Genomic DNA, 26774 nt, shown 5'->3' with positions numbered 1-26774 from the left:
CTGGTTCCCTGTAACTTTACTTCTCACAGTGAGGGAATTGCCAGAAGGCCCTCGGTGCTGGACCTCAGTGTCTGGGCAAAACGATGGGGGTGGAGACGCTCCTTCAGGTATACTGGACCAAGGCCATTTAGGGCTTTAAAGGTCAGCACCAGCACTTTGAATTGTGCCTGGAAACGTACTGGGAGCCAATGTAGGTCTTTCAAGACTGGTATTCTAGATCCCATTGATGTGTCCAATGAACCTTGTAACCTGTACCCTGAGCTGAGGCAGAGATCATTTGCTGATTTCTTTAATAAAATTAAAATTCTGTACTAACTGCAGTTTCCAGGTCAAGTGCAAGGGAAGCCCCACATAAAGTATGTTGCAGTAATCCAGTTTTGAAGTCAGCAATGCCTGAACTACCAAGCTCCCTTATTCCAGGAACATTCAAAGCTGTTGTAACAGGCACAGCTCCTAGTCACTGAGGCTATCTGGTCTTTTAATACCAAAGGAGGAGTTTGGATTTGATATCCCGCTTTATCACTACCCTAAGGAGTCTCAAAGCGGCTAACATTCTCCTTTCCCTTCCTCCCCCACATCAAACACTCTGTGAGGTGAGTGAGGCTGAGAGACTTCAGAGAAGTGTGACTAGCCCAAGGTCACCCAGCAGCTGCATGTGGAGGAGCGGGGAATCGAACCCGGTTCACCAGATTACGAGTCCGCCCCTCTTAACCACTACACCACGCTGGCTCCCGTGGTGGATCTAGAAGCACCCCCAGACTGTGTACCTGCTCCTGAGTGCTGTCCCCATCTAGGACCCATTGCATTTCAGCACGGGATGAGCATGGTTCCTCTGTATATTTGTAATTCCCCAACTAAAATATTGAGACCCCTGTGGGCTGGTGGGGAAAGCTGCTTGAAAAATAGGATCAAGTCTATCCTTTGGCTCTTTTGATCATATAAAGGAAAGTATGAAATAGATTTTTAAATAGATTCATGCCTCCAGCATTATACATAAGGACTAACAGGATTTGTTATGCGGAATGCAACACAAAGGACTGAGTCTTCCCTTTTCACCTTTGATTCCCATGCTTTGTGTATAACATTCATTGTTGCAGCCAGACGGCATGAGCTACCTATGGGGACCATGTGGCGAGGCTCCTGGGATATTGGCTTTCTCTAGATAGCTGTCTCTGAGGGCATAGTACTGGGGACGTAGTTCCTAAGATGTTAAGGTAGAAATAGGGACAAAGGGGAGAAAAGAATCAGAGAAAAGACATGAAAAGGAGCCAATCATCAGGGCTGCAGTAACATCATTGATGGGAAAGCTACCCTCAACCTCTTCTTGCATCCTGGGTACAACAGGGTCTGGGTTTATGTGGTGCAAGCATGGTCTCTTTCCTACTATATTTATATAAAAGTATATTTATATACCACTTTATATAAATAACCGAAAACGGATTGCACAAACAGAACAAAACGCTACCAAATAACAGATATGAAAACTGTAAACATGAACACAAAAGGAGCAGAGTCGAAACCTTTAAAGCCACGCAGAGGAGGAGTGTTTGCACTGCCTGCCTAAACACCACCAGGGATGAGGCTTTAATGATTCTTTGCCTTCATTGATCCGATTGCAGAGACATTGCCTTGCTTGATTCGTGGACTTATTATGGATGAAGAGGAACAGACTCCAATCACTCAGGAGAGGCATTGTGCCCCTGCAGATGGATCACCTGTTTATTTAGCATTCTTCCTGATTTGCTTGTACAAAGCTTACAAGGTGGTCCGACTGTCTCCAGTCTTCATTCAGCATTCCTTCTGATCTGTTTACAAGGCAGTTGCAGGAGCATTCATCCTGCACCCATCCTTTGCATGTATTCCAGCTAGTCGTTCTTTTCCATTCATTTCCCCATCACTTTTCAAACCACAAAAAGTCTCTCTCTGTGATTTTTAAAGTGGATTTGTTGTGCTAGAGCAACAGAGACCTTTAATCGGCTTTAAATGCACCAGCCTAGATTTCTGGTATACGAAAGGCAGGCTAGAGGCACCTGTTAGGTGGGCGAAAGGCATCTGTGGCAATCAGGTACACTGTGTGGTTCCCGCTTGAGAATCAGTGGCCTGGGGAAAGAATGAGGTGCCTTGTGGCATTTGATCTCATTTCCCATCATGTACAACTCAGATAATGGGTGCTTAGTTGTGTGTGTGTTTGGACTGGAGGAGGGGAAACAGTCCGGGGGAAGCTTTTCTTTGCACAAGATAAAATACCTTCAATAAATCCTAGATAACTTTGGGGGTGAGCATGGTTTTTATCACACAAAACCAGGCAGCAGTGGACCATCCCAGGGTAGCCTTGTGATTTCCATGAACGTGGCTTGTATGAAAATTGAGTCGACGAGCAGCATAGCTCGGAAAACCCCAGTGCCTGTGACAGATGGCAGCAATTCCGAGGATTCATAAATGGCGATAATTAGGGCTATTAATACTGCTCTATCTCGGGGGGGGGGCAGCAAAGCATTCCCCACAAATGTCTGCAAAGCAATATGACCTTTGAGGACAAAGTATGTCAGGAAGGGCACATGCTTATTCATGCTGGTGCAAATCTTGTCATAAATTCATCTCAAATGGCTGGCCCTGAAGCAGTACCAACAAACTATCTTTTACATTACATTCCAGTGGATTGTACCAAACCCCAAAGCCCTAAAGTTACTTATTTATAAGGTTTGTATTTCCACATGCAATCTCAGGACTACCTAAAGTACAGTAAAACAGAATACACTTTATAATGCAACCCATCTTCCTCCCACTTAGGTTCCCCTTCAACCACTGAGCAGCCTTGAATCATCTTGGCTTTCTTAGCCTCAGCTTAGTTTGTCTCAGGGCTCACCCTAGCGTGCCCAAGTGAAAAAAAAGAAGAGGGCTTCTGTACCTTTAAATCATGGTTGTGTGCTTGTTTTCAGCTAGAGGGCCACATTCCCCTTTGGATAACATTCTGGGGGCCACCTGCCACTGGTGGATGGGGCCAGGGGCAAAGCAACAAATGTGAATTTTACCTGTAGGCTGATTTCTACACACTCACACACCCCTCCCTTTTATCATCCACTCTCAGACCCTCCAAGTGTCCCTATTTTCCAGGGACGTCCTCGAATGTCCCGCTTTTCCTTTGTTGTTGTTGTTGTTTCGTTGTTTAGTCGTGTCCGACTCTTTGCGACCCCATGGACCAGAGCACGCCAGGCACTCCTGTCTTTCACTGTCTCCCGCAGTTTGGTCAGACTCATGTTAGTAGCTTCGAGAACACTGTCCAACCATCTCATCCTCTGTCGTCCCCTTCTCCTTGTGCCCTCAATCTTTCCCAACATCAGGGTCTTTTCCAGGGAGTCTTCTCTTCTCATGAGGTGGCCAAAGTATTGGAGCCTCAGCTTCACGATCTGTCCTTCCAGTGAGCACTCAGGGCTAATTTCCTTAAGAATGGATGCGTTTGATCTTCTTGCAGTCCATGGGACTCTCAAGAGTCTCCTCCAGCACCAAATTCAAAAGCATCAATTCTTCGGCGATCAGCCTTCTTTATGTTCCAGCTCTCACTTCCATACATCACTACTGGGAAACCATGGCTTTAACTATACGGACCTTTGTTGGCAAGGTGATGTCTCTGCTTTTTAAGATGCTGTCTAGGTTTGCCATCGCCTTTCTCCCAAGGAGCAGGCATCTTTTAATTTCATGACTGCTGTCACCATCTGCAGTGATCATGGAGCCCAAGAAAGTAAAATCTCTCACTGCCTCCATTTCTTCCCCTTCTATTTGCCGGGAGGTGATGGGCCCTGTTATGTACTGAAGTTCTCACCCTGGGCCAGCAGGGGGATACTGTAGATAGTTATGCAAATGAAGGATCGAAAAGTGATGTTCAGTGATTGGATAGTTTTGTATGCAAATGAAGGATCGAAAAGTGACGTTCAGTGATTGGATAGTTTTAGAAAATGGCAACAGTTGCATTGTTCTGGAGCTCTATATAAGCAGGCTGACTGAGCTCCTCAGGCTAGTTCTGTTCTGGCATCTGAATAAAAAAGAGCTGTTTAAAGAATCGCTGTGTCGTCTGACATGTTCGCCCACAACTTAACAGGCCCAGTGGCCATGATCTTCGTTTTTTTGATGTTGAGCTTCAGACCATATTTTGCGCTCTCCTCTTTCACCCTCATTAAAAGGTTCTTTAATTCCTCCTCACTTTCTGCCATCAAGGTTGTGTCATCTGCATATCTGAGGTTGTTGATATTTCTTCCGGCAATCTTAATTCCATCTTGGGATTCATCCAGCCCAGGCTTTCGCATGATGAATTCTGCATATAAGTTAAATAAGCAGGGAGACAATATACAGCCTTGACGTACTCCTTTCCCAATTTTGAACCGATCAGTTGTTCCATATCCAGTTCTAACTGTAGCTTCTTGTCCCACATAGAGATTTCTTAGGAGACAGATGAGGTGATCAGGAACTCCCATTTCTTTAAGAATTTGCCATAGTTTGCTGTGGTCAACACAGTCAAAGGCTTTTGCATAGTCAATGAAGCAAAAGTAGATGTCTTTCTGGAACTCTCTAGCTTTCTCCATAATCCAGCGCATGTTTGCAATTTGGTCTCTGGTTCCTCTGCCTCTTCTAAATCCAGCTTGCACTTCTGGGAGTTCTCAGTCCATATACTGCTTGAGCCTTCCTTGTAGAATTTTAAGCATAACCTTGAAGCGTGTGAAATGAGTGCAACTGTGCAGTAGTTGGAGCATTCTTTGGCACTGCCCTTCTTTGGGATTGGGATGTAGACTGATCTTCTCCAATCCTCTGGCCACTGCTGAGTTTTCCAAACTTGTTGGCATATTGAGTGTAGCACCTTAACAGCATCATCTTTTAAAATTTTAAGTAGTTCAGCTGGAATACCATCACTTCCACTGGCCTTGTTATTTGCAGTGCTTTCTAAGGCCCATTTAACTTCACTCTGCAGGATGTCTGGCTCAAGGTCAGCAACCACACTACCTGGGGTGTACGAGCCATCCATATCTTTCTGGTATAATTCCTCTGTGTATTCTTGCCACCTCTTCTTGATGTCCTGCTTTTCCTTAGGACATCCCTATTTTCATTGGAAAAATTATGGCGGGTATGGAGTTATTCAACTCCTGAGCTGTCTAAAGGCAATCCTGTATAGGGAAGGTTTTTTTTTTAATGTTTAATGTTTTTATATATGTTGGAAGCTGCCCAGAGTGGCTGGGGCAACCCAGTAAGATATGTTGGGTATAAGTAGTATAATTATTGTGGAACGGGACATCCCTATTTTCATCGGAGAAATATTGGAGGGTACGCAAAAAGAACTCAAGGAGGGCGCAAAGCATGCTTGGTGATGGATGTGACCTGCCTCCGGGACCTGAGGCTCCTCATCCCTAAGCTACACCTTACAAAATTCCCTCTTCTACACAGCTTTTAAAAGTGCAGAAGCCCTCTTCTCCACCCAGCCACTCTAGCTCAGCATGCTCAGGAGTTCCGTATAAGGAATGTCATTGCCTTGTGTGGTGTAGTGGTTAAGAGCGGTAGACTCGTAATCTGGTGAACCGGGTTCGATTCCCCGCTCCTCCACATGCAGCTGCTGGGTGACCTTGGGCCAGTCACACTTCTCTGAAGTCTCTCAGCCCCACTCACCTCACAGAGCGTTTTTTGTGGGGGAGGAAGGGAAAGGAGAATGTTAGCCGCTTTGAGACTCCTTCGGGTAGTGATAAAGCGGGATATCAAATCCAAACTCCTCTTCTTCTTCTTCTTGTGGAGATTCTTGGTTGACAACAGGATATTGGGCCACATTTACAGTATTTATTTAGCATGCTTAGCAGCAAATGGTCCCAGGGCACAAATGCATATAACATGAAAAGCATACTTAAGAATATTTTGAAGGCTAAACTACATAGAACATCGTGTCATACATAAAACATCAGTTTTTTAAAACTACACGGCAGCAGGGAATGAATAAAGCAAATTCTGTCAATCAGCATTAAACTTCATCCCTCCTGGAAGCCTGGGAATATGACTAATGCCATAAACAAGGAGCCACCACAGAGAAGGCCCTGCAACACACTCATGTCCTGTGGATCGTGGATCCCATTTGGCGAAGGGACCACAAGTAGGGTCTCCTCTGCTGATCTTAATGCACGGGGCCGATGTCCCCTTGTGCTAATAATACAGCAGGCCTCTGCTAAATTAATGAACATTCCTCTCTTTATTTTACTGCAAAATCAAAGTCCTTTTACACTGGAAGAAAATGAATTGAAACAGGAACTGGAAAAGTATGCATTTACAATTGAAGCCAATGTCAGTCATGCTCAGAGGAGACCCATTGAAATCAACAGGCTTCAGTAACAAATGTATTTCAATGGATCTGCTTTGAATATTACTTAGCTGGGTATCGCCCAATGAGTTTATTCTTAGAGCAGAATCATAGAATCTTAGAGCTGGAATGGACCTAGTCCAATCCTCTGCAACGCAGGAATCTCAGCCAAAGCATCCATGACAGATGGCCATCCAACCTCTGCTTAAAAACCTCCAAGGAAGGAGAGTCCTACACCTCTCGTGGGAGTCTGTTCTAGAATGCCAGGGCCAGCATCAGAACATAGCATCCTTGGGCACCTGCAGATGTTCCAGCAGGCCCCACCCATGAAGCCTGTCCAATATATCTCTAGGCCAGCGCTAGCCACCATTTTAATTTCCTACTAAATCCCTGCCTCTGGTAGTAGGTGAGCCCACCGGAGGCCCCTCAAAGCGCCCTGCAGACTGCTCAAACAGGAGTTGACACTGGTTTAATAAAAACACTTTAAATTCATCCTTCTAGTTAACACGACACAACATTGCCTTGTAGACAAGCTTTAAAAGAAAGCCCAAAAGTCATTTAGCAATCAGTGATGGGGGGAAATGGATGGGAATTGTTTTGCTTTAGCAGAAAGAAACTTAAAAATGGGGGAAAGTACCACCCCTAACTGCTGCTTCTCAAGTGCTGTCCCTGAGAGGCTGTTAGGGCATCAGTGCAGCCCCTCCATAATCAGAGCAAGAAATGAAGTGTCTTCACAAGCAATTTAATCCATCTGCTCAGTGGGGAAAATAAAAGGCGGTTCCAGTGTTTTCTAATTAAGAAGTTAACCACCTCCACAGCTGAATAGGCCCAGGCTGGCGCTACCCTGCAGGTCCTCATCCTGCAAGCAATCAGCTGTGTGATGAGTCTGGAAAATCCTGTCACATAGCTTGCTGGATGCCTTGCACTCCCCTTGATGTTTCGCTACCCTTCCTCTTTGTACTGTGTTGACATTCATCATTCGCCTTCCTTGGAAAAATCAATTACCATGCAGGAGCAGGTGGCTTCCAATGTATGCTGTGATGTGTATCACATAGCAGAGCTCAGATGGGGTTAGGAGTTGGGAGTTAGTATGCTGTTGTGGCTGAGGGTGTGATCTGTACTCCAGGAAGACCTTGGTCCAAATTGCATCTTGGCCATTCAACCCGTTTTCAGCAACTTGCTCATGAAATATGGGGATAATGTTAGCCTACCTTATAGGACTGTTGTAAGGGATATTGAAATACTGTAGTGTAAAGGATGCTAAACCACCAACACGTATCAGGGATCCTGTAATTGCACCCTGCACTGTAGATTCTGCACAGTGCAGGCGTTTGGAATTATTGATCTCCAAGGTCCCTTCCTATTCTCTTATTCTACAGGTAAGCCCCCATGTTTGAATCAGTGAGAGTTTATGTCTCCCACAGCACCAAGAAAGTATGGGAATATAAAAAGGAAAGGAGAAATGTCATGCCATGTGTGCAATAAATCTGTATGTTTTAAAGGTGCCATGGGATACCTTTGTTTTATGTCTTAGCCACTCTTGGTGCAGCCCAGATGTAGACCACCCCCCGTCAATGTTCAATACAGTGGGGTGCATCTTAGACAGACAATCCCAAAGGACAGAGCCAATTGTAAGTGCTCAAAGAATAGGACACAAAGTTGCTGCTGTGTTTGTACCTGCAATACTGTACTGCCTAATTTAAAACTTCGTAGCAGTTATTCCTAGTGTGCTGGGAAAGCAAATATGGTGAGTTGTATTTAATTTCTATTTAAATTCTAGTAATTATGTATATATCTGCATATATACATATAAATCAGCACATGCAAATTGCATGCTCTCTTGTGTCCTCTTTTTCTGGTGATGCAAATCCTCCTTTTTGGCAGCACATGGGCTTCTTACTTGTGATCAGTATAGACCTATCAGACTCAATGAACATATGAAGCTGTCTGAGTCAGGGCATTGGTCCATCTAGGAAAGTGTTGTTTACTCAAAATGCATTTGCTCTCCAGGACCTTAGGCAGAGGTCTTTCTCAGATCTGGAGATGCCTGAAACTGCATTTATGATATTCTGTATGCAAACCATATTTTCCTGAGCAATCTATCGCCCCTCCCCAGGAAGACATTAATCTTGCTTAGCCTATAGGTCCTAACGTCTGCACAATGGCACAAGCAGAGCAAAATACACCATGTTTGGACGTTCCAGAAAGACTGCAGCTAAGAATTCTAGGCACTGAAAATCTCCCACATTAACCCAGATCTCTGCAATTGCAGTGAAACAGCTGAAGCAAATTATATTTGCATTGGTGTCTGCTAGCAATCCAGTATGCTTCTGTATGGAAAACCCTTCACTTGTCTTTAGACCATGTTGCTATCACTTTTTATCTTTGCCAACACTCCATCCTAGTACAAATCTTTGCACATTTCTGCATGCAAAAATGGTTATTTATTCTAGAAATAAATGGAGATTATTATTATTTTTAAAAAATGATGGATTTGCACATTGCCATCCATGTGTATAACTCAATCAACTTGATGTAGTATGTGGAAAAATACAGATCTGAAAATTCCTTTTGTATGTACATTATGATGTGGTATTGGAGGTCTATATTTTTCTATGTCTCTTTTAGTGCACAGGGTTACTAAAGGAAGGCGTAGAATTAAAGTTATACACACTGTGGGAAATTGCAGTCATACATAACTATGCCTGAGAGCTAGTTAGTGTATGAAGGGGTTGGGACCACAGAGTTCTGTTCCTAGACTTAACTAGGTCACACTCCCTTTCCTCCATGAGCGTCTTTCTTTTCCTTTCTCTCTGCACCACTTTATCTCTGCTTAAGTTTGCTCTCAAACTTAAAACACATGTTTGGAACTATATTCTGTATTTTCTTCCCAATAAGAGTTTGACTGTGTTCTCCTTGCAGATGCATGGAACAACACATGTATCAGACTTTTGAATCTGTAAGTAAAGCATTTTAAACTTAGAAGTGTGTGGTCTGTTCCTTGCAAAAGGAGTAGAAAGAGGGGGATCCTTGTAAATGGGATAAGATAAGTCTAGTAACATATATTCCTAACACTATGCTGCTGCTTAACTTTTGTGGGTTTAAACTCTACTCCTGTTGGAAAGTCTGTTCATGTTTTGAATCCAGACAGCCAGCTGATTCTTTGTTATCCATCCCATACACGCAGGCCACTGGGATTCATATATTTGCCTTCCCTGCACACAACTGCACATGTAATCTCATATTTGGTTTTCATGCTTTGCAACTGAAATACCATTCTTTTCTTTGGCGTTTTTGGCTGTGCACTAAGGCAAGTGAGAACTTTCCCCCATTTTGCAAGAAGTACAAAGAAATTAACCTCAGAAGACTTATGAACTACAGGACTCCACTCCTGTAATTTGTTTCTTGTTAAATTTGTGGTGTAGGCTGAGGCAAAAACTAATGCCAGGCTTAATAAGGGAATCTTGTGTCTCTGAGATGAGAAAGACCTTGGCTAGAATCAATTAGCTAGTTATGATCAAATCAATGGCAGTTTGGAATGGCTTCTCCTGCTGCTGCTGTACATCTCGAGCCAGGCAGCTTTATAGCCTGACCAACTTCCTTATAGCATTAGCTACATTTCTTCCCCTTATTGCATTATCAATTATTTTCAGAAATCAATTGAAATCAATTTTTCTGGATGTGGAGGAGGATTGGAACAGACTGTCCCATTTTCAGAAGGCACTTGTGTGACACCCAGACATAGAACCTCTAAATATTCCTGCCTAATTGCTTGCAATTTCAAGCACCTTATCCTAAATGGGAATTATTGTTCAGAGCAGAAATGTTGACCTTCTCGGTTCAGTGGCAGAGTACTTGCTTTGCATGCAGAATGGCCCAGGTCCAGTCCCCGACATCTCCAGGTAGGGCTGTGAATGTCCACCTGAAATCCTGAAGAACTGCTGCCAGACTATACTTAACTAGAAAGAGCAATGGTCTGACTCAGAATAAATCAGTTTCCAATGTTCTAACTTCAGTGAACAAAAGAACCTAGGGGACAATCCTTTGCATATACTCAGAAGTGTTTGTTACATTTGATGGGGCATACGATCACAGCCATGTAGACCAAGCCTAGGAAAGTTTTTATGGAAACATGGACACCTGAATTCAATAGGACCTACGCTCAGATGTGAACAGGACTGCACCCCTAATGTATCCACAGTGCTTGGCAAAAAGGATGGAAGGCATTTCTCTTGCTTCACAGCATGTTTTACCACCTTGGGCAGTGGGAGGGCACAGCAGCCATCCAGTTGAAACCAGTGTTGAAAATCAGACCCAAGCTCCTTTCCTACATTCACTCAGCAACACAGAACCTCCAGCAGGGGTGATAATGTGGATGTGTTGTGTAGTCCACTTGCTGCCCTCCAGATTTCTTGGCCTCCAACTTCCATCAACCCCAGCTAATGGCTAATGGTCAGGGATGGTGGGAGTTGTAATTTATGACACCTGAAAGCCACCACATTGGCTACCCAAGTTATAGTAATGTGGAAGCTTAGGTTCAAACAGAAGAGAAAGGTTCAAATTAAAGCTCAGACAACTGACCTAAGAGGATCTGGAGTTTTCATTATTTGTGAATCTCACTCTGCTATCATTTGGTATTGGGCAGACTGTAAATATTTTAATAAATTGTAAAATAGCAAAGTCGCTAAAAAATTGTCAGTAACAGGCAAACCCACTGCTAAAGAAAGGCTGTTATTCCCAGGCAAGTAAAATTGTTTCTATTTTAGGATATCTTTTTCTTCCTGATAGTCAACTATCCCAACATAGAAGTTGATTTTATACACACATCATGACACACTAGTACCCCAACCTATGATATTATTACTCCACTTACATAGCCTGCATGGTGTACTTTATACAGAAAAGTGGGATGTAAAAACATTCTTTTGTTTTTTAAAAAATCTGCTGGCAGTTTTTAAAGCAATAAACTGAAGTTATATGAGGCATGTGCCATGGACCCAGTTCTTGTGATGTAACATGTGGATAATGTGCTAAGAAGCAAGTTGACACACAAACATTTCATCACTCCCCTCTATGCTAAATTAAATCAGTGCTTGACAACATATAGCAGCGTGGTTTTGCAAACCAGTTTATACTGAAGCATTTGACATTTTTATTTGTTTAAACTTTTGAAACAAAGTTATAAATTGTTTAAAGTGCAGTTTATAAATTCTTGAATAAAATAGTGTTTATGGCTCAAATCCTATGCACACTTACCTGGAAGTGTGCCAGCTAGAAGTAAGGTTACTTCTGAGTGCACATTGTGCTGTAAATCTTATTGTCCAATCTCTCAGCTGTGCTCCTAGTCCCAAATGTGTAGGGATAGCCCTAATTTAAGTTAACTATATAGAATTGTATTTTGCACATGCTCATAACGCTTTTGGTGAAATATGCACCAGAATATAAACCAGTTCCTTATAGCAGATCACACATTGCACTGGAGCAGAACTGTGATTGCATCAATATTTTATATCTCACAATAAAAGAAATTGAATTCTCTGGACCATAACCTTTGTCAAGCTAGATGGAGGAAAGGGGAAATGACTGCTGTCGCGCCCTTGTCTCTCTAACCCTGCGGGTAGGGAATCTCAGGTCTAGGGGGTAAAATGCAGCGTTCAATACTGTCTGTGGGCCGCCAGCCCCCTCTGAGTGCTTTTATTAGCTGGCGTAGTGGTTACAGTGTCGGACTAGGACCTGGGAGAGCAGGGTTCAAATCCCCACTTGGCCACTAAGCTCCCTGAGTGACCTTGGGCCGGTCACAGCCTCCCAGCCTGACCTACCTCACAGGGTTAGTGTGGGCAATAAATGAGGTGGGGGAGAACTATGTCCACAACCTTGAGCTCCTTGGAGGAAAAAAAGGAGGGCTATAAATGCAACAAATAAACAAAACAGTAGCGTCCTTGAACTCTGTCCAGCGGACAGAGGACAGGGAGGAGTGTAAACTAGCCCTACAGTACCAAAGTCATGTAGGGATGCGGGTGGCGCTGTGCGTTAAACCACAGAGCCTAGGACTTGCCGATCAGAAGATTGGCGGTTCGAATCCCCGCAATGGGGTGAGCTCCCGTTGCTCAGTCCCTGCTCCTGCCAACCTAGCAGTTCGAAGCACATCAAAGTGCAAGTAGATAAATAGGTACTGCTCCAGCGGGAAGGTAAACAGCATTTCCGTGCACTGCTCTGGTTCCCCAGAAGCGGCTTAGTCATGCTGGCCACATGACCCGGAAGCTGTACGCCGGCTCCCTCGGCCAATAAAGCGAGATGAGCGCCACAACCTCAGAGTCGGCCACGACTGGACCTAACGGTCAAGTGTCCCTTTACCTTAAATGCAATAAATAAACAAAACAATAGCGTCCTTGAACTCTGTCCGGTGGATAGAGGACAAGGGAGGAGTGTAAATTAGCCTTACAGTACCAAAGTCACGCTCATATTCGCTGCTGTGCCCCCTGCTGCCTCGAGCTTCACCCACCGCAGGGAAAGGCATGTGGCCCTCAGTGGCCCTCAGGGAGGGTCCAGGCGCCTGCTTTGCCTGTCCCGACTTGGCCCTCGCCCGGGGGAGGGGCTGAGGCAAGGCCGCCCCCCGACCCCCTCGCCCGGGCCAGGAGTCCGCCTTCCGGATTTCCCTCCGGGATCACCCAGCGAGGAGGGAGGGAGGGCCGGGCCCATCCGCGCTGTATGCAGCCGGATGTGAGAAGCATGACAATTGAGGCGGAGGGAGCGGGGCGCGCGGTGTGTGTTTGTACTACTGCAGAGCGAAGGAGGGAGGGAACGAGGGAGGCCCCGCCGCCGCATCCGCCGCCTGGATGGGAGCTTCGCCAGGAGCCCAAGTTCTGCGGCGTCCAGCCTGGCGCTGAGAGGACTCCCGCCCGCCCACCGACCCACCCGGTAAGGCTGCGGCTCCTCGTGGCTTGTGGAGACCCCGCGCGAGGGAAGGAGGGAAGGAAGGAGGGAATCCCCCAGCAGTGCGGCTCCTCCTCGCCAGCAAAAGTGCAGCAGACCTCGAGCGCGCCACACACACACACTCACTCACACTCTCGCTCTCTCCGTCCGCCTTCTGCTAAGTGCCTTGGAAAACTCGGAGGCGAGGCGGTGAACTAGGCGGCGTGGCCGGGGAATCCGGCGGGAAGGCGGTGAGCGGGAAGGAGGGGGCCGGCCTTGGCGTGGCGTCCCCGGGAGTGCGGCAGGCTCTGCGGCGAAAGTTTGCAGGAGGCGGCAGAGGGCGGGCGGCCCGCGCTGCAGAAGGCGGCGGCGCCTTCGCTCGCCTTTTGGCGCCTCCCTGCCAGGACCCCGAGCCTGTGAAGGCTTCAGACAGCGGCTCTTGCCGGAGAAGGGTTGGGGCTCAGCCCCAAATAGTGCCGCTGAGTATATGCAGAGTGTTTTCCGGGCCCCGCCCCACGTATCCGCGCCTCAGCCCTCCTATTTAGAAACGAAGCCGAGGCTGTAAACCCTGCAGCAGAAAAAAAAAAAATCAATGTGGGGCGGTCTTCAGTGGGTCATTTGCAAAAGAAGAGAGGTGTGCCTCGTCTCCAGCTGTCCTTTAGAAGCCATTGACACTGGGCGGGGGGGAGTTGGCACTCTGCACAGGCTCAGATGCATTTCTCAGGTTGCCCGGTGTAGTCCTGGCTCAGACTCCTGAGGCTGCAAAGCCTGACTAGCCCGCTGCGGATTTATAAACCGGGGAGGGGGGGGTGCATAAGAGGAAGCGTCGCTGCTCCTGAAGTGCTAAACTAAAGCTGGATGGTGCCCTTCAGATTCGCAGTACTGTACAATCCTATGTATGCTTACTTAGAAGCAAATTCCATTCAGTTCAATAGAACTTGCTCTCAGGTAAGGGTGTGTATGCAGAATTTGTGTGATGGGATATCCATTTAAAAAAAAAGAATCTCAAGATCTTGAACTTCCTTTCAATAAGGAGACTTTTGCTGTATTGGACCATATGGAGTTATGTTTATTTTGTGGGGAACAGATAGCAAGAGGAAAACCCCTCACATTTTTAATTGCTGTGCTAGTGTTAGCCTTCATCCAGTAAAAGTAGCACAGTAGGGGATGGGGGAATGGCCTTGCTGCAAAGGGGAGGTGGTAGTAGCTATGCTGAAACAGATCAAGTGTGTGTGTGTGTGTATGTATTTACACACAATTGTTCACTCCAGTATTGGGGAGGGAGACTGTACAACCCAGAACTAATTTCAAATGATGGGAGTGGGGTGAAGGCTTGCAAAAAAAGAGAAAGATATACAGTGTGCAATAAATGGATAGCTCAGTTGGTTAGAGCATAGTGCTGATGATGCCAAGGTTGCAGGTTCGATCCCTGTAAGGGACAGCTGCATATTCCTGCATTGCAGGGGGTTTGGCTAGATGATCCTCAGGGTCCCGTCCAGCTCTATGATTCTCTGTTACCTTGGTTGATTTTATCGTCTCCCTTTTAAAAGGCTCCACAAACAGTGTTTAAGGAATGGCACACTAAGAAGTATTCAGTCTGGTGAGGACCAAAAGGTTGTTTAAAAAGCAACCTTTTTTGGTAAAAGTTCACAAAACATCATTTGCATCGGGTAGGGAAGGCATTACATGCCACCAGTGATATCACAGGTAATAGCCAATAAGTGCTCATAAATAGTTATGTGAGCATGCTCCACGCAACAACAGATGTGTGGTGTTAGGTGGGGATTTCATTGTCAGACCTATAAAATAACTCTTGAGTGCTGGGAGGATGACATTTCCTCAAAACAGGTAAAGTAGCTGGGAAAGATAACATTTGGATAATATATGTATTTGTATGCATGGTGAGATGATGGATTCAGATGTATTAAGACAGCTGTCCAAAGATGCTTCTCTGTGGGACCATAGGCTTTCTCCTGCTGCCCTTCCTTACCAGACACTCTTTGCACAGGGTGATGGTTTGTTCTACACCTACATTGACCTTAATATTTCACAGCAGAGGTCACTGTGACAGCAGGGTCCCAACTAGCTGAATCTACACCATCCTTTTTACTTCTAGATCGTTGGTCCTCAGCTGGTGGATCCTAACTCACAACTGGGTTGCAGTATTTTAAAAGCTGGGTAATGCCAGCTCTCATAAATCCTGAGTGTTGATCATGCTTTCTGGGGCTGATGGGAACTGTAGTTCACAATATCTGGAGGGCATCACATTGATTATCTCCAATTTACATTCTGTTCAAGCATCCTTTATTGCATATGTTGATTACCGAAGGGATATATATTCTCCCCAAGTGCTCCATCTGGGACAATGGTGAGTTAGAACTGAAACTGCTAACTCTCAAACTTTGTGTGTTCTCTTCTGTTACTAAAGAAGCCAGGGTGGCTATCTAAAGAACTTTTAACTGAGTTAAGATTAAAAAAGGATGTGTACAAAAAATGGAAAAGGGGGGAAACCACCAAAGAGGAATTCAAACAAATAGCCAGCACGTGTAGACACAAAGTCAGAAAAGCTAAAGCACAGAATGAACTCAGGCTTGCTAGAGAGGTTAAAAGCAACAAAAAAGGCTTTTATGGGTATGTTCGTAGCAAAAGGAAGAACAAAGAAACAGTGGGGTCACTCAGAGGAGAAGATGGTGAAATGCAAACAGGGGACACAGAAAGGGCTGAACTCCTCAATGCCTTCTTTGCCTCAGTCTTCTCCGATAAAGAAAACAATGCCCGACCTGAAGAATTTGGAGCAAATGATTCAGCAGAGGAAACACAGCCCAGAATAACTAAGGAGATAGTACAAGAATACTTGGCTAGTCTAGATGTATTCAAGTCTCCAGGGCCAGATGAACTGCATCCAAGAGTATTAAAAGAACTGGCAGATGTGATTTCAGAACCACTGGCAGTCATCTTTGAGAATTCCTGGAGAACAGGTGAAGTCCCGGCAGACTGGAGGAGGGCAAATGTTGTCCCTATTTTCAAAAAGGGGAAAAGAGAGGACCCAAATAATTACCGCCCAGTCAGTCTGACATCAATACCAGGGAAGATTCTGGAGCAGATCATTAAGCAAACAGTCTGTGAGCACCTGGAAAGGAATGCTGTGATCACCAATAGTCAGCATGGATTTCTGAAAAATAAGTCATGTCAGACTAACCTGATCTCGTTTTTTGACAGAATTACAAGCCTGGTAGATGAAGGGAACGCAGTGGATGTAGCCTACCTTGATTTCAGCAAGGCATTTGACAAGGTGCCCCATGATATTCTTGTAAAGAAGCTGGTAAAATGCGGTCTTGACTATGCTACCACTCAGTGGATTTGTAACTGGCTGACTGACCGAACCCAAAGGGTGCTCATCAATGGTTCCTCTTCATCCTGGAGAAGAGTGACTAGTGGGGTGCCACAGGGTTCTGTCTTGGGCCCGGTCTTATTCAACATCTTTATCAACGACTTGGATGATGGACTCAAGGGCATCCTGATCAAATTTGCAGATGACACCAAACTGGGAGGGGTGGCTAACACCCCAGAGGACAGGAACACACTTCAAAATGACCTTGACAGATTAGAGAACTGGGCCAAAACAAACAAGATGAATTTTAACAGGGAGAAATGTAAAGTATTGCACTTGGGCAAAAAAAATGAGAGGCACAAATACAAGATGGGTGACACCTGGCTTGAGAGCACTACATGTGAAAAGGATCTAGGAGTCTTGGTTGACCACAAACTTGACATGAGCCAACAGTGTGACGCGGCAGCTAAAAAAGCCAATGCAATTCTGGGCTGCATCAATAGGAGTATAGCATCTAGATCAAGGGAAGTAATAGTGCCACTGTATTCTGCTCTGGTCAGACCTCACCTGGAGTACTGTGTCCAGTTCTGGGCACCACAGTTCAAGAAGGACATTGACAAACTGGAACGTGTCCAGAGGAGGGCAACCAAAATGGTCAAAGGCCTGGAAACGATGCCTTATGAGGAACGGCTAAGGGAGCTGGGCATGTTTAGCCTGGAGAAGAGGAGGTTAAGGGGTGATATGATAGCCATGTTCAAATATATAAAAGGATGTCACATAGAGGAGGGAGAAAGGTTGTTTTCTGCTGCTCCAGAGAAGCGGACACGGAGCAATGGATCCAAACTACAAGAAAGAAGATTCCACCTAAACATTAGGAAGAACTTCCTGACAGTAAGAGCTGTTCGACAGTGGAATTTGCTGCCAAGGAGTGTGGTGGAGTCTCCTTCTTTGGAGGTCTTTAAGCAGAGGCTTGACAACCATATGTCAGGAGTGCTCTGATGGTGTTTCCTGCTTGGCAGGGGGTTGGACTCGATGGCCCTTGTGGTCTCTTCCAACTCTATGATTCTATGATTCTATGATTCTATGATTCTACTAAAAAGCCCTTGGGGATAAAGTGCCCTAAAGGAATATGTGCTAGTGAGAACATGCCCCAAGTTAGAATTAGTTTATGCCTCCCTGGTGAGCATACTTTGCTTAGAAATACAATATATTCCACCATTGTGCTCTGCATCGCTAGAATCTCTGCCAATAGCTTCTTCGCTCCAAGGGTCTCAAGATGCTGTGTAAATGTTAACCAGTTGAGCCTTGCAAGCAATTAATTCCCCATGGTCAAGAGAAAATACTGATAAATAGTACAAAGTTCAGTGGCGTTTTGGAATCCATGGGTTTTATAGCTCACCTGCAATTTTGCATTGGATGTAGCAATCATTTCTGGTTTAAATCTCGTTGAAATGAATGTGTTTGAAATGAAGTCTGCAAATGTTAGTCTGCAAGCTTTGCTAAGCTTTGCTAAGTGACTGGTGTGAAGATTACATATTGCTTGATAGATTTACTCTGCAAATAAAAAGAAAAGTAATCCAATCCATGTGGCATATAAATTCTTAATAACAATAGTAATAATATTTAGGATTAGGTTAACACCCCTCTCTCCAGGCAGGGCTTTGTGGACCAGCAGAACCACCACTGCATGCAGAGCCTGGGCTCATATGGATAGAGTGGCTACAATCCTATGAGCAGTACCTTGGGCATAAGCCTCATTGAATATCAGTGGTACTTATGTTTGGGTAAACATGCATAAGATGGTGTTGCAGGAAATAAATATATTTCAGTACTCTTGTTGCCTGGTTTGGCTAACTTCACAAATGTCTTTCTGACTTCCTAAAGTGCCATTTACCATCTAACAACAGAAAAACCTGGACTGCCTTTTCAGATTAGAAGTCTTAGCAAGTGGGGCTGGAGACCTGTGGTTGAGATTTGCTGCAAAATCTCATGCTTGTTTTTGGAGCCTCTGAAGTTCATAAGAACATATGAACGGGTATTCAGAGGCATACTTCAACAGTGTAGGTAGCACACAGCCATCGTGGCTAGTACCTTCTTAAACTTCCATGAATTTTTCTGGTTCATTTTAAAAACCATCAAGGTTTTAAAGCCATCCATGTTCTAGTCCATTCTCTTGATTCATGTACCCATTTGTAACCCTCCTCTGATTTCTCTGGGTCTCTGCAGGTTCATCCTAGTGCAATTCCTTACCTAACGTGTAGAGTTAAGGCACTGTGAGCCCTGACAGCTTTGGAGAGTTTCTTGCCCCAAAAGGCATGGTGTAAATTTGTTAAATTAAAATCAAAAATTTCTTTGGCTTTGTGTATTATTTTCTCAGTGGCATTATGCAAGTCACTTATGCAAAATGAATAGGATATTTTAGTTCCAGGAGGCTGAGAGCTGCCTTCATTGGGAGGTGCTCTGATATTCTGGGGTTAGCAATCACTAGCAATTAAACCTTGCTGAAGGTCAGGAATACTGGATACAGCTTCTCTTTATATTAAATATGTAAATGCTATGTAGGGTCTCAGGAAACCTCTGTCAGTGCCAGCTGTGCAGCTAGCCAAAGCATCCTTGGCCTGTGCACTCATTCATGAAGGTGAGATAAATCTGAACTAAGTTTTATTCTGTAACAGGAACAGGAGGAGGGCCATGGCTCAGTGGTAGAGCATTATTATTTTTTTGCAAACAAAAGTTTCCAAGTTCAATCCCCACCATCTCCCGTTAAGAGATGGGAATATCCTCTGCCTGAAACCCTGGAGAACTGCTGCCAGTACTGAGCTTGATGGAGCAATTGCCTGACAGCTTCCTATGTTCCTAGGATCTCAGAACCCTTGTTTGTTCAGGGTTCTGTCTAGTCTACTCTTCAGCCTTTTTGAAACCAAAAGAATAAAGTGTTGTCCATCTGGGAAAACTTTCAGTTTCCTTAGGAAGACAAGGAGCAAATGAGACTCTAGAAAGAAGCTACTAGAAAATCAGCATTTCTTACTCATGCTGGGGGACAGGCTTCAAACTTCCTCATGCATTGAAAAAGTGTATGAGGAGTTGCACTGAGTAGCCCCACCCACTGCTACTGATGTGCACATGGGCAACATCACCTGTGTGTTTGGTGGCTGTGTGGAGGGACCCTCCACATAGATTTTTATGGGTAGAGCTCATAAATGCAAGCAAGATCCTGGACCATTCAGGAAACACCTTATTGTGAAGGAACTTAATGCACAACCTCTGAATCTGCACCTAGCAGGAGGGAGGAGGGCCTTTGCAGTACACTCCCTTGGACACTCATATGTTATTTCAGTGCATGAGAGGGTGTGAGTGAACTCAAGTGGAAATGTTAATAGAAGCAGATCACATCTTATGTGGGAGTTACATCCCTGGCTATTGCGTGTATAAGCAAAAGTGCATAAAGCCAGAACACCATTTAAAAACCCTTAGCAAATCCCTCCAAGTTCTCTATAGCTCTTCAAGGCCTTCTTCAAATCTCTCCAGTAGCCTCTAATCTCTTTGCAACCTCCTTCACCCTCCACATTCCAGCCACACCCAAATGCTCTCCCAATGGCTGATGAGATTGCCAGCTGTTTTTACAGCTTTCCCATTCTCTTCCCCCCTGCATGCATTGATTGATTGATTGATTGATTGATTGATTGGCAATCCATGTAAAGCTGCAAACGCCTGAAATCAGTGTAAGGTCTACCAGTATTGTGCTAGGATGCATTTGCTAGCATAAGACACTAGGGGCTTCAGTAGCACCAGCTGAATGGACAGCTCCTCTGTATACAGATACTGCACAAAGGGACCTCGGAAGTGCACTTGAAAGACAGTGGACATCAAAGTGCTTCAAGTCAGAAGCCTCCACTTCAAGGGCAGCTATTAGCACAGAAATGATTTGGTAGCTGTATAAAAACAGTTCTCAGGGCGCTCGTATTCAGCATTCTAAAACAGTGTAAAACTCATCATTATCATCCTAGCCTACAAAATACATCAGGGTTTGAGTTTTCGAAATAGTTGAGACATGAAAAAAGCATGGTGTGAGACTAAATCTTATTAAGTAACATCAACACTATTATGGAATCAGATTTATAGCAAGGCTTATAACATTTATATTCAGGTACGCATTACAGTTTTAAAACCAGGTGCTCATTTTTAAACAGAGTGCTAGCTACTAAAACTTCATCCCTTGTATGGCCTTGCCATACGTATTATAATGAGAAACTATAATAGTGAATGCATTAAAGCCATTTATGTACTAGGGATGCAATCCTGATCTCCCCTGTGCTGATGACTGGCTAGGAGAAAGTGTGGGCCTCATTCCACCAGCCTCCTCTGGCAGAGAGGAGCACCACTGATAGGATGAGCTCACTGTAGCAGAGGCCTGACCTTTAAGGTTGTGAGGATAGGACAGGGAGGAGGAGAGCTATGTATGTCACCTTGAGCTCCTTGGAGAAAAGGTGGGATATAAATACAAAAACAAACAAACAAATAACAGAGGCTTTCCCTTGTGTGCAAGGAGCACAGCTCACTTGATGAATGCCTGCTTTGTGGAATCTAAATCATCAACTTCAAATCGCTTGTTTGTTTTCTAGATTCCTTATCTGCCCTTTATCGCAAGGTCCCAGGTTGCATTACAACCACATAATATGCAATTATAAGGACAGCTAAACCCATTGCAATTCTAAAATGAGTAAAAGCATTCCAAATGGATCCATTCCCAGCGTAGCTCTGTGGTCGAGCACATCCAGAAGAATTCATGTTCAACCCCTGGCACATCTGCATAAAAGAGTTTTGGGTGGCACAGGACCACTGGAGAGCAGCTGGCAGTTGAAATGGACAGCACAGTCATGGAAGGACCAAATGGTATGACTTGGTCTAAGGCAGCCTTCTCTAACCTGGTGCCCTCCAGATGTTTTGGCCACCAGCAGCTGTGGTAGCTGGAGCAAATGGGAGCTCTAATCTAAAACATCTAGAGGGCACCAAGTTGCGGGAGGCTGGCTTAAGGCAACTGTACGTGCTTATCTCTAATTGAAGGATCTTATGATGAAAAGCTGACCTTTACCTTATTCCCTGGAGAGCTGCTGCTCCAAGCGCCAATAATCCCAACTGCTGCTGACGACAACAGTTGGTTAACAGCATCGGGCAAAATGTGCCTGTAGTCTGACTAGTCCAGTTATCTGATGATTAAAAATTAGGAAGAACTGCAGATGTTACAGAAGATTGGATTAAAACTGAATGTCCTTTGGGACTTGGCCCCATTGAACTAAATGCGACTTACTTCAGAGTCAGCATGTATACACTTGCTCTGTGAATCGCTGCATTGTAAGGAAAGGTGCGCATGCATTTGCCACTTCCAGTGCAACAAGCAGGAGTCATTTGTGCACCTGCTTTTTGCTCCCATGTTTTTTTGAACATGCAATACAGGTTTTGTGGTTCTTACACAGGACATGACAAAGACGTTTGCTAGCCACCATATTTTGTCTTTGTTTGTGTCTCCTTTCAGACTAGATCACTTCTTTAAAGTAATCTAAACTGAATGACTTTCCCCCAGATAAATGATTTGCTGACTTGGGAGGAAAGGACCTTGTCTGGAGAGCTTCAAGGACTAACCATAGATTTATGATTTGGGAACTCTATCGTAGATGTACAGTAATGCTATCAATATGGCAGAGTCAATGCTTGCTTTGTTTACAATAATTTCAGTATAAAATCAGATCATTCCTTTTGAAAATTCAAGGACAAATTTAATTTCCCTCCCACATGGGCAGGGTAATACAACTGCCACCAGCCCCAGCCAGCATGGTCAATGATCAGGAATGATGGGAGTTGTAGTCCAACAACATCTGGAGGTTAATGCATTGGCTACTCCTGCCCTGATAAAGGATTTAAGCTGAATTAGAATGGAAAGCTGACTATATTTTTCTCAAGGTGAGTACTATTGAAGTCTGTGCAGCTTGCTTCTAAGTAAATGTACCTGGGGATGCTACTGCTGTTGATTGATCCAGCATGACAGGTAAGGAAGAATATAGTGTACTTTCTTATGCCAGTTAGAAATGAAGTGTGCCCTTTAAACCCCACCACAACACTATATAGTGGAGCTCACAATGTTGAATATTGTTTATGTTGTGGGTAGTTATTGAGCAGAGGTTGGCAAATTAAGGCTGGGCTTGATAGCCAAGCATTAATTTCTGTTAGTCTTCTATGAAATCCAGTTCTACCATGATAGTAAGACAACAGTAGATGGCTGTACCTCTGTGCAGATGTCTAAAGTCTCACTTAATTAGGGTGAGGTGAGGAGAGAGAGGGGATGTCCCCACTGATCCCACTTCTTTGCCTCTCCCCCACTTGGCTCTGCTACCCTCAATGCATTTCGGGTGGGAGAAGTGTGGTGTGTGAGTGCTGTCAATTCTTTTAGAACACATTTCTCCCTGGAAATGGTCCAAGTCTAAGCATATTCCTGTAGTCCTGTAGACTCTTGTGTGAGTTAGGAGAAGCTGAGTCAGGAGGGTACACAGAGCTGGACTATTAATTTGAGGAGATTTGACGAGGCTTTATATTCCTGCTTATACTACATGCAATTGATTTTATTCTTTTGGCACTTTCAAACATTGTGGCTTATCTTAGACATTCTGGACAGGTGATGAGGCTAACATTCAGATAAATGTGAAAATAGCTAGGATGAATAAACTGTGGATAAGGGGCAGCTCTTCTGCTATTTCAGTGCAAATTACTAGGCAAATTTCTAAGAACCCAGTGTGAATAAGTGTTTTTAATATGAAAGCATAGTGGAGTCACCACCATTCTCTCATCCTTTCTTGTAAGGGTGCAAGCAGCATACTTGTGTAGACCATAGCACTTGATGAAGCATATTGTGGGAGTAGCTTCTTTGTCTCAGGAAAAAAACATACTGTGAACGCCCATAGAAGCCAAAAACACATCTTAAAATATAAAGATACAGTTGTGTTCTTAGTGCCATGCTTTTCAATATGATCCATTAATTGATTGATTTTTTTATTTGAGAGCGCCAAGTCTCTGCATTTCCCCCCCAAAGTGGTAGCCATGTTAGTTTGTTGCATCAGGAACAACAGAGTGTTGTCCTACGCACAATAAGATGGCCTAAGGCAAGCAGGTATAAATTATGCCGGCATAAAGTTACACCAGATCTAAACCCCTTTCAGCAACAAGGCTACTGCTGCTGCTCTGCCTAAGCCTGGCAGAGGGGAAAGCAAGCCTTTAAAATAGAGTTCTGCACTGTGTTGCCATTATCATGTGACCAGGCTGAATGGGCTTAGAATCCAGCCTAAGTCCTCCTTCTCTGGTCCTGCCCCTGGAATGCCATATTTTGGGGCTTACGCCAGCCTCAGTTCAGGCAGCTTTGGCCCAGCCAGCTGAGCCAGGATGAGCAAGTTACGCACGGTGTATTGGTGTATCTTAGGCTGAGCTGGGGCTGGGTACTTAACACAGCCTGAGCTGGGAATCAGATGGATGAGCTGGGGATCTGCTGCATCCTAAGCTGCAGATATTTCCATAGGATTGCTCTCAACTATAAATATATTTATTATGGCATTAGTGGCAGTCCATAAAAGCTTATGCCATATTAAATATACCTAGTCTTCAAAGTGCCTCAAGACTCTTTGTGGTTCTGTGTAGCTTGTAATAGCAAACAAAAATCACCCAATCAGTAGGTGCTTAGAAAGTACATAGTACCAGGTTGTATCCCTAGCATGTGTTGACTGGGGAGTTAGAGCCTGCATGGAGCAACTCCTTCTGTTTTTTGCAAGTAAACTAAAGAGATTGACTTGCTGGAGAGACTGAAAGGTCATTGTCCCACCTGGAATACTGCACTGCAGAGAACAGGCTGAAGTCTATAAGCAGCTGTGGTTGTTGGTCCTCCCCAAGAATTCCTTGCTATCTAAATTAAAATGGTTTAATTGTCACTTATTACTGTTACAGAGCAAAAATGTAAATTATCCACGTCCATGAATAACAGCAAGTCCAAGTTGAGGGCGAATGTATGGGAGCCTCTGCAGGATTTTTCTCTGGGATGGGAGGCTGATCAGGATCTGATCTGAGCTGGGCTCTGGGTCCAGGCAGAAAGTTTGTCAGGACAAGTCTAGAAAATGAGCTTTGAACCAAAAACAGAAGCTTTTTGGAAGCACTCACGCCGCCCTCACTACCGATACCACTGCGAGTTTGGTCTTGAAGTTAGCGGTGTTGGTGGGGAGCGCTAGGCTGCTAAAGTGGGCTCCCTCTGTACTGCGCCCTGCCCCCCCCCCGGCGCATGCACACTCCCTGGCCCCAGGCAGCAGTAGCATATGCTATGCCACTGCTGAAGGGTAAATTCTGACACTGCCCAGAAATGGCATGAAGGAAGCCTAGTTTCATGTTTGTATAGAAAGATACAAACCTGATTTGTCAGGTATGTTATAGTGTTCGCTAACAGCTATGTGTTGTTCTTCTCAATTCAGACAGCAGTTTGCTGCGGGAAGCATGAAGGCAGGTCACGAAATCTTCCTCCTTTGATCAAGAGAAAGTGTTTATCCAGTGGAAATGGTTCTTCCTGGCTAGGATTGCTCAGTCTGCCCAAATAAACAGCCAGTCAAGTTCACAGCCCTTGACACAGCGCAGTGTAAATTCCTGTCTGCTCCTCGGTTAATTTTTCCTAACTTGGGGGAATGTCTGTGGGAAATTAGCTTTTTTCTGCCTTAATGGCTTTGAAACTGAAAATCTTAATTCACTCCAGGGACCTTGAGAAAGAGAATTGGGGACTGGTAAGAAATTATGTCACCTATCCTTATTTTAAGCTTCTGTTTCATATGGACCAAAACCAATATTTTTCATTTGTAAGAAATTTGTCTTTGGCTTATCTTTGGACTAGAAGGTCACTGACTGACTGTGCATGCTGGGTGCTTGGAGTTAGAATCAGTGTTAGAAACTGAGATATATAAGCTAGGCACCAAATGGCTCCTTAAACCAGGGTTACAGTCACCAAAATGGAATGCCTTGTTGCCATTTTGGGGCCAGATGGCTTGAAAGTAATATTTTTCGATACGACTTTTTGGTTCTGAAATTCACTCTAATTGTGCAGATATAATGTAACATAATTCTACAGGATGTGTTGCTAGCGTGTGAAAACAGTCAAGATCCAAGGATCCCTAGGCATGTACCTATAGATGGTGGAGACGTCAGATGCCATCTTGGCACCTGGGCATCTTCACTTGGTTGCAAGTAGCTGATAGCCAGGTGCAAAATGCGCCTGGTGAATTTTGAACGCTGGAAGTATGGAGCTGTAGCTCTTTTCAAACAGCATGTCTTAATATGGCCTTGGCATCTGCTGTGCTTGTTAGTTTTTAAACTGGCGTGCATTTATTCCTGTTCTAATGTATCTCTGTGTGTAGCAAGGTTGTACCTACTGAAAAACAGGGGGGTTGTGATGGATAAATGCTCATTGATTGATGCGCAGTTCATTTATTTCTGTTGTCTTCTAATAAGGGTCTCAGCCTGGGTAGAAGAATCTTGCCCTAGATCAGTTCTAGACACATAAGCACCTTCTGTCCAGGAGTTTCCTGTGTTGCCGGTCCAGTGCCTTAGCACATGAGAAGTAGGAAATAAAAGTACCGACAAAAATATTAATTGTGGAGTTAGGGATTTATGTGTTTATATCAGTCCTTCCATTGTGTGGGAAACATAGCCACAGTGCCCCACATCTACCATATGCACAGATTCATATGGTACCATCAGAACATCTCAGACAAGAAAGGAAAGATGAGTCTGATCTTTGAGAATATTCCAGGTTTTCACATCAAATAATGTAACTAAAAATTGAACATGTGCTGGTCACACTTCAAAGGGTTGGTTGCCTAATTATGCAAAGTGCTCATCGATTTCACTGGATGTCTGTTTACAGACATTTCTAAGAATGAAACGGGTGTTTGCTTTAATGTGGAGTTACAGTCCTGTCATTCAGTTCATTTGGCACCAAAATGGAACATTCCATCCTGGAGTTTTCTATCAGGCCACATGTCCCTTCGGCATAAGGACTTTTCGATCCATTTACCTGTGGAAGATAAAAAATTGAAGTTCTTCCTGACTGTACCAGCAAGTATTCAGTATTGTTGGCAGCTGACATCTGTATTCTGGCTCCATGAATTGTTTCAGTTGCTCAATCTGATTAAA

The 26774-nt window shown here is 44.4% G+C and overlaps 1 protein-coding gene across 5 annotated transcripts in view; it reads left to right on the top strand.

Annotated features, from left to right (window-relative positions):
* Nucleotides 1–26774, top strand: part of SYT2 (synaptotagmin 2) — a 150676-nt gene that overhangs the window by 68885 nt on the left and 55017 nt on the right. The window contains exon 1 of one of the 5 annotated variants that reach the window (XM_053393688.1): nucleotides 13080–13243. The exons of 2 other annotated variants lie outside the window; for them this stretch is intronic. The gene's annotated coding sequence lies outside the window, so the exon portion shown is untranslated. Of the gene's footprint in view, nucleotides 1–13079; nucleotides 13244–14164; nucleotides 14186–26774 lie in introns of those variants that run through there. 2 more of the 5 variants (XM_053393684.1, XM_053393687.1) reach the window with 2 other exon arrangements.

The sequence above is a fragment of the Podarcis raffonei genome, chromosome 6 (genome assembly GCF_027172205.1).
Source record: "Podarcis raffonei isolate rPodRaf1 chromosome 6, rPodRaf1.pri, whole genome shotgun sequence".
Taxonomy (NCBI): domain Eukaryota; kingdom Metazoa; phylum Chordata; class Lepidosauria; order Squamata; family Lacertidae; genus Podarcis; species Podarcis raffonei.
The sequence above is the reverse complement of the archived record's forward strand: the minus strand, read 5'-3'. Positions and strand labels throughout refer to the sequence as shown.